This window comes from Macrotis lagotis, chromosome X (genome assembly GCF_037893015.1).
Source record: "Macrotis lagotis isolate mMagLag1 chromosome X, bilby.v1.9.chrom.fasta, whole genome shotgun sequence".
In the NCBI taxonomy this organism is placed as follows: Eukaryota; Metazoa; Chordata; class Mammalia; order Peramelemorphia; family Peramelidae; genus Macrotis; species Macrotis lagotis.
Window position 1 is genome coordinate 560,624,631 of NC_133666.1, and position 9,248 is coordinate 560,633,878.

Consider the following 9,248-nt stretch of genomic DNA (forward strand, 5'->3'; position numbering starts at 1 on the left):
ACCTCTGTCTGCCTCAGTTTCTTTGTCTATGACATGAGAATAATAAATGCACCAATCTTGCATTATCATCATCAATATCATCAATCTAGAGATTATATGAACTTTAAGTCCCAATTCACAATTAGATACAAGAGGAAACTAAGCACCAGAGGGATGAGATTTTTTAAATTTAATTTAATTTTTTCAATTGGCAAAAAGTTCACATTGTCTCTCTTCAAATCTTCTGACCACCACTGAAAAATGAAAAAAAAATTACAAATTACAAATCTTGTACTGGAGGCAGGACAGAGACAAGGTGACAGAGTAGAGGCAGGAATTCCCATAAACTCTTCCCCAGAATTCTCCAAATGCCTTAAATTATGACTTTAATCAAATTCTAGAAGGGCAGAACCCACAGAAAGACTGAGTAAAATAATTTTTTGGTCCAAGACAACGTGGAAAATCTGCAGGGAGGGTCTATTCCACCGGGGTTGGAAAAGGCCACAGCCAGGCTGCTAAATGGGAGCAGCTGAGCCCAGTCTTCCAGGAACAGTCCAAGGAACCAATGGGTCCCTGGGGATACTTGTGTCTATGGTAGTAGGGATGTTTCCAGAACTCTCAGCCCAGGGATTGCCAAGGACAGTTTGGAAGGTCAGTGGGAAAACCTTATAACTGCAATACAATTTAGGGCTTGAAGTGGGAAAGGAAGACCTGAACAATTAGAGAACAACTACCCAGTTTATATTCAACTGCCCAGTTTATATATAAGACTGGATTATCCTAATACAATATTCATGAAAAAACTTATGGAGTCCAGGCCAGCATAGGTCTCATCGCAGACCTCAGCTTAGCCTGGCCTGGGGAAAAAGAAGCATATCTACAGAGTCACTAAGCAGCTGCTTCCACAGCACTCAGCCCATGGACAGTAACCAGAGGTTTCTCTGCTATCCCTGGGGCAGGACTCTGTTGCTTTGTCTATACTCAGATCTAAGTCACAGTCTGAGGCCCCACACTGCCATAGCAGAGCAGGGATCCTCCTCACAGCTCCAGGGCAGAGGGGTGTGCTTGCTGTCATCCACAGGCTAGAGCACAGGCTAGGAGAGCAGTCAAAGCCTCTCATAAGACCTTGAAGGAATTGAAGTCTCTTGGGGAGGGTTTTTCAAAAAAACCCTCAAAAGCTTGGGACAATGTGTTCTCCTTATTGTAAGCAGAGCCCCAATTTAACAAATAGTAAAAATTAGGTCTTGGGCTGGAAAAATGAGGAAAACAACAGAAGAAAAAGAATCTGAGCATAGACAATTACTTTGTTCCCATGGAAGATCAAAACACACATTCAGAAGATGACAAAGTCCAAGCTTCTATATCCAAAACTTCCAAGAAAAAGAAGAATCGGTCTTAGGCTACAGAAGAGCTCAAAAAAAGATTTGGAAAAGCAAGTAAGGGAAGTGAAAGAAAAATTGGAAAGAGAAATGACAGTGATGTAGAAAAATAATGCAAACCAAGTCAACAGCTTGGTCAAGGTGATACAAAAAACACTGGAGAAAATAACATGTCAAAAACCAATTTAAGTCACATGGAAAAAGCCAGTCCAAAAGGTCAATGAGAAGAATTCCTCAAAAGGTTGAAATGGTCAGATGAAAAAGGAAATAAAAACATCTCTGAAGAAAATAACTCCTTCAAATATAGAATGGAGCTAAGGAAAGCTGATGACTTTGTGAGAAATCAAGAAACAATAAAACAAAATTAAAAGAATGAAAAACTAGAAGAAAATATGAAATATCTCATTGGAAAAACAACTGACCAGGAAAACAAATCCAGAAAAAATAATTTAAAAATTATTGGGCTATGTGAAAGTCATGACCAAACTTCATTTATAGAGAAATTCTCCATAAAATTTGCTCTGATAGCCTAGAAGCAGAGGATAAAAATAGTAATTGAGTAAATCCACTAAGAGATCTCAAAATAAAAACAGGAATATTTTAGCCAAATTCCAGAACTCCCAAGTGAAGGAGAAAATATCACAAGCAACCAGAAGGAAAGATTCCAATATTGTGTAGCTACAGTCAGGATTACACAGGATTTTACAGCTTTTACATTAAGGGCTTGGAATATAATATTCTGGAAGGCAAAAGAGTTGGATTACAACCAAGAAACAACTACCCAGAAAAACTGAACAAAAGAATGCAACCATCCCAAGAAACAGACCTGAAGGTGTCTGAACACAGACTGAAATATACTGTCTTTTCTTTCACTTTATTTTTCTTGATGTTTCTCTATCTTTGTGGGGAGAGGGGAGGCATTATCTTTATTTTTACAAGAAGACTATTGTAGTAATGAGAAAAGAAAGAAAGAAATTTTTTAAAAAATTAGTTCCTGTACTGACCATGTCTAAAAAAATCTCCATCTCAGTCATGGAGAAATTTCTCCTCATGGAGAAATTAAGTAACAATGATTTGTCTAGGTTTATTTCATTTCTTATTTTACTGTATACATATATGTTTATGTATATGTATGTGTGTCTTACTGAAGCTTATCTATCATCTCTCTCTCTCTCTCTCTCTCTCTTTCTCTCTCTCTCTCTTTCTTTCTTTCTCTCTCTCCCTCATTGATGGTAAATTTTTCCTTTTCATTTCTGATTTTGGAAATTTGGTTTTCTTCTTTTTAAAATCAGATTAAACACAGATTTGTCTATTAAATTTATTAGTTCAACAGTTTCTTTTATTTTTTTTAATTTCTCCTTTAATTTTAAGAATTTCTCTTTGGTTCTCAATTACTTTTATATACTTTCTATAAGACCTTTAAAATCATTTATACATACAAGATACATTTATACATACAAGGTTATCTTTGATGAAAATATGAGAAGAATTCAAGTAGGCTGTTATAAAAATTCTCTTGAGCAGACCACATCTTTACAGACAAATAATTGACTAAAAGGTACAATAAACACAAGATCCTGTGGTGTTTGTTTTTTGTTGATGAAAAAAATGTTTGATTCAATAGAGCCAAGTGAAGCTGTAAAAGTTCTCTTCTAGCAAGAAGTCTCATATTTATTTGTATTGATTATTTTTATATGTTTAATTCATCTATTTATTTATTAACAAATTACTAAATTAATCCCCCTCCTACCAAAACAGAAAAACCTCATGAAAAATAAAGTGAGAGATAAAGAAAAAAAATTGTACTTCAGTCTGTATTCAGTTTCTATCAGTTCTGTCTCTGGAATGGATTGCATTTTTTATCATAAGTCCATCAGAGAAGTTGCTATTGCTAATTGTATTTTCCCTCTATCCATTCCTCCCCACTCTCATTTATTTCTATTCTCTCTCTCTCTCTCTCTCTCTCTCTCTCTCTCTCTCTCTCTCTCTCCTTTCACTTTGTCTCTACTCAAAAGAGTGTTTTGGGGCAGCCAAGTGGTGCAGAGGACAAAGCACTGGCCCTAGTGCCAGGAAAACCCAAGCCCAAATACCATCCGAGACACCCAATAACCACCCAATCGAGTGGTCCTGGGCTGGCCACCCAATCCCACCACCTTGCAAGGAACAAAAAAAAAGTGTGTTGTATCTCACTAGCCTCTCCCATGATCTTTCTTCTCCTTTATCACCTACACCCCTCTCCCCTCCCCTTGTTCTCTTTCTCCCATCCCTTTCGTCATCTTTTTTCCTCTAGGGTGAGAGAGATTTCTATACCCTATTGAGTGTGTATGTTGTTTCCTCTCTGGACCATTTCCAATCAGAATGAAAAGTCCTGCATTCCCCTTCAACTTCCCCCTACTACTCTATTGAAAAAGCTTTGTCTTGACTCTTTTCCATGTAATATCTTAGCCCATTCTACCTCTCCTTTGTCTTTCTCCCAGTACATTCCTTTTTCACCCACTGACTACATCTTTATAATATATTATGCATTCATATTCAGCTCTCTCCTGTGCTTTGTCTAAATATGCTCCTTTTAACTGCTCTATTAATTGAAATGGTTCATATAAGTTATCAAAATCATCTTCCCATGGAGGAATACAAGCAATTCAGCATCATTAAATCCCTCATAATTTGCCCTTCCCATCCACTCTCTCTATGCTTCACCTGAGTCCTGTACCTGGAAATCAAATTTTCTGTTCAGTTCTGATCATTTCAACACGAAAGTTTGAAAGTCCCCTGTTTCATTGAATGTCCATCTTTTTCCTTGGAAGAGGATGTTTAGTTTTGCTGGGTAGTTGATTCTTAGTTGTAATCCAAGTTCTTTTGCCTTCCAAAATATATTCCAAGTGCTATGAGCCCTTAATGTGGATGTTGCTAAGACCTTGTAATCCTGACTGTAGCTCCATGATATTTGAATTGTTTCCTTCTGGTTGTTTGTGACATTTACTCTGACTTGGAATTCTGGAATTTGGCTATAATATTCCTGGGAGTTATTTTTTGGGTTCTCTTTCAGGAGAGGATCAATGGATTCCCTCAATTTCTACTTTGCCCTCTGCTTCTAGGGTATCAAGGCAATTTTCCTGTAGAAGTTCTTTAAAAATAAAGTCAAGACTCTTTTCCTGGTCATGACTTTCAGGTATCCCAGTAATTTTTAATTGTCTTTTTTGTATCTGTTTTCTATATCAGTTGTTTTCCCAATGAGATATTTCATGCTTTCTTCTAATTTTTCATTCTTTTGGTTTTGTTTTCTTATTTTATTTGTTTTATTGTTTCTTGATTCCTCACAAAGTCATCAGCTTCCCTTAGCTCCATTCTACATTTGAAGCATTTTTTTTCTTCAGAGAGCTTCCTCACCTCCTTTTCCATCTGGCCAATTCTGTTTTTTAAAACTTTCTTCTCCACATTAACTTTTTTTTAGTTTTTTTTTTTGCAAGGCAAATGGGGTTAAGTGGCTTGCCCAAGGCCACACAGCTAGGTAATTATTAAGTGTCTGAGACCAGATTTGAACCCAGGTACTACTGACTCCAAGGCCTGTGCTTTATCCATTATGCCACCTAGCCACCCCTCCACATTAACTTTTGAACTGCTTTTTCTATTTGACCTAAACTGGTTTTTAACATATAATTCTCTTTGGTACTTTTTTGGATCTCCTTGACCAAGCTATTGACTTGTTTTTTGTGAGTTTCCTGCATTGCTCTCATTTCTCTTCCCAATTTTTCCTCTACTTTCTTTACTGTTTTTCAAAGTCTTTTTTGAGCTTTGTCATAGTCCGAGCATAACTCCTATTTCTCTTAGAGGCTGTGAATACAGAAGCTTGGACTTAGTCATCTTCTGAGTGTAAGTTTTGATCCTCTATGGGACCAAAGTAATTATCTATGGTCAGCTTCTTTTTTGTTTGCTCATTTCCCCAGATGATGTCCTGGTTTGGGGTGCTTCCTGAGCTTTTGAGTATTGGGGCACCCCTATAAGAATCTCAGTTTCTTCAATGTCTTATTAGAGGCTCTGACTGCTCTCTTCCTTGTGCTCATCTGCAGATGACCATGAACACTCCCCTCTGCTGTGGAACTGTGATTAGGATCCCTGTTCTGCTGTTAGCAAGGAGTCCCCAAAATTCGACCAGAGTCTGACTATGGACAAAGCACAAGAGTCCTATCCCAGGGATAGTGAAGAGACCTCAATAGTCTACCCTCACCCCCTTACCTTCTGTAGGCTGAGCACTCTGGAAGCAGCTGCCTGGCAGATCCTTGAGAGGTAGCTCTTCAAGCCTGCTTCCATTTTCTGGTCCTGGGGCTGCACTGGCCTGGGCTCAGCACTTACTTTAGCAGAGTTTATCACTGATCTTCCAAGTTGTGCTTGGTGATCCCTGGATTGGGAGGTCTGGATCCTGCTTCTGCTGCCATGAGCCCAGGTGCCCCCAGGGACCCAGGCAACCCATGGACCATTCCTGAAAGGCTGGAGGTCCTTTGCTCATACCCCTTCCAACCATGGTAGAACAAAACTTTGCCAGGATTCTTCCAAGTTACCTAGGGCTGGAGAATTGTTTCACTGTGTCTTTCTGTGGGTTTTGTCTGTTAAAATTTACTTAGCACCATAATTTTAAGTTTTTTAGAAGCAAGTTTCTGGGAAATCCTGCCTTCACAATGCCATCTTGGTTCCATGCCCCCACAAATTTTGAGGATTTCTAATTTGATATTTAATCAGGACTTTCTAATTTGCTTTTTCTACTTTTTTTAGTTGCAGTCCAATTCATTGATATCTATTTTATTTGTGTAAAAATTTAGAGATATAAAATTTCCCCTCCTATATCCCACAAATTTTGATATGATGTCTTATCATTGTCATTGTCTTGGATGATATTTTTCAAATTTTATTTACTTAAGGCAAAAGGATTAAGTGACTTGCCCACAGTCACACAGCTAGGCAATTATGGGCTGGATTTGAACTCAGGTCCTCTTGACTCCAGGGCTGATGATTCATTGCATCACCTAGCTGCCCTGAATATTTCTATGATTTATTGTTTGATCCTCTCTTTCTTTCAAATTAGGGTATTTAGTGTCTCTACCTTTTAGTATCTCTATCTTACATCAAATTTTTATTGCATTTTGATCTGAAAAGGAAGAATTTAAAATTTCTTCATTTCTACATTTTATTGTGAATTTTTTATACCCTAATATAGAGAAGAAGGTATTCCTTTCTATCCTCATTCAATTTTCTCCAGAGGTCTATCATATCTAACTTTTAAAAAATTCTATTCATGTTTTTAACTTCCTTCTTGTGTATTTTGTGGTTAGATTTATCTAATTATGAGAGAGGGAGGCTGAAGTCCCCTACTAATATAGTTTTCCTATAATTTAACTTCATCTATAAGAATTTAGATGCTATAGGGGAGGCTAGGTGGAGCAATGGATAGAGCACCAGTCCTGGAGTCAGGAGTCCCTGAGTTCAAATCTGGCCTCAGACAATTAATAATTACCTAGCTGTGTGGCCTTGGGCAAGCCACTTAATCCCATTTGCCTTGCACAAACCTAAAAAAAAGAATTTAGATGCTATACCACTTGATAAATACATTTTAATATTGATGTTACTTCACTGCCAATGGTACCTTTTAGGAAGATGTAGTTTTCTTCCTTATCCCTTTTAGTGAATTTTGCTACTCCTGCTTTTTTTTTAACTTCACCTGAAGCATCATATATTGTGCTCTAGCCTTTTACCTTTATCCTGTTTATATCTTTCTGCTTCAAATGTGTTTCTTATAAACAACATATTGTAAGATTCTATTTTTTAATCCACTCTGCTATCCACTTTAACTTTACAAGAGAATTTATCCCATTCATATTTATGGTTATGTTTTTCTCTCCACCCCATCTTCTCCATTTGTACTTTTCTCTCTCCTTTCTTCCTTGTCCCTTATCCTTCCCTTATCCTTCCTCACCAAAGTTTTGCTTCTACTTTCTCCCTCCATCTGCTCTCCCTTCTATCAGTCCCCTTCCCTTTTCTTCTCCCTTTACACTTTTACTTTTCCCTTTCCTTTTGTCAGCCTTTCCTTCCCCTTTCTCCTCCTACTTCCCTCTAGAGTAGGCTAAATTTCTAAACCCAATTGGGGATCTTTGTTATTCCCTCTTTGAGTCAAATCTGTTGAGAATACAATTTACTCATTGTTTACATTCTCCCTCCTTTCCCTCTACTCTACTAGGTCCTTTGTGCTTCTTCGTGTGGTGCTGTTTATCCTCCAATGCTTCCACCTTCTCTCAGAATACTCCTTTTTTCATAACTTGATTCTACTGTCTCAATCCCACATCCTCTGTCAAAGTATACTCCTTTCAACTGGCTTGATAGAAGTAAAATTCTCAAGTTATAAGCACCATCACATTGTAATCACTTCAGACCCATGCCTTCTGTCCAAGTGTGCTCCTTTCAAATGTCCCATTAGAAATGCAATTCTTAAAAGCCATAAGCATCATCACATCACAATCAATTTATACCTACACCTTCTTTCCAAGTTTACTTACTCTAACTGTCCCAATAGAAATGCAACCCTCGGGAGTCAAGGTATCATCACATTTTTTTGAATCAAAAGCACTTTTATTCTGTTATTCCACGCAGTATTTAAAAATTTAAAAGTTTGTATGGTGCCATAGCTCTATTCATATTATTAGAAGTAATTGGCTGTTATTATTCATTGTGTTTATTCTATGGAAAGCAAGGTGATACCAAATTCAAACAGAAAAGGAGGACACTAAAACATATGTAAGGATCCCTTCAAGTTTTATATTGTCTTAGAAAATCATTTATTAGCATTATGTATGTTTGTTAAATATTTCCAAATTACTTTTTAACTTAATTCAGGCAATATTTAAATGTGTAACAGACTCAGGTATGCATGTTTGACTTATCTGATTTAGTAGATAGAGGTCTTAAGAGTCAGGGAAAACAAGGTTCATATTCTATCTCTGACATATAGAGTTATATGAACCCAGTCGAGATAGTTTAGCCTCTCAAAGATCTCAATGATCCTTTATGACTATAAGTTAAATGAAGGTATCAAGTTGCATCATTATAAAAATTTTTAAAAATTAGTTCATGTCAGGACCTCCATACACTAAAGAAATGGTAGTTCTAGATTCACAATTCTTCCTCCCATCCCCATTCTACTCCCTATTTTCCCACAAAATACCATAGAAATAACACTTGCTCACTACATTCTCACAAAGAATCCTATTTTGATTCTGTATTTTAAAGAACCAATTGGAATATAGTGGAAATGGCATATTGGAAATGTTTAACTGTTTTTGTTTACAGTTATCTAGCTATCTACAAAGAATTAGTTTGTATAGAATATTGAGAGTGATGATTTAAGAGAGATGATACTATTTTCTTGCTCAAGTTAGAGGGTAGCTAGATCAAACAGAGGGGAAACAAGTCAAGGAGACCAATTTTCTTTATGAAGCTATTCTAACATTTAACTTACAGAAAGAAGGGGCTTCTTTTTGTTTTTTATTTTTTTATCTTTATTTTATTTTTTTTCTCACTCTGTCCTTGTTCAAAAATGTGTTATATCTGAGTACCCCTCTCCCATGATCTTCCCTCTCTTCTATCACCTATTCTACCCTTCCCTCCCCCCCTTCCCCTTATCCCATCCATTTCTTCTCATTTTTTCTTTTTCTTTAGGGTAAGATAGATTTCTATATTCTATTAAGTGTGCATATTATTTCCTCTCTGAGATATTTCTGATGAGAAAGAAGGCACACTTCATTGAAAAGGCTTTAACTTGACTCTTATGTGAGATCTTAGCTACTTCTTCCTCTCCTTTTCCTTCCTCCTTCCCTTTATCACCAATTGACTCCATATTTTTAC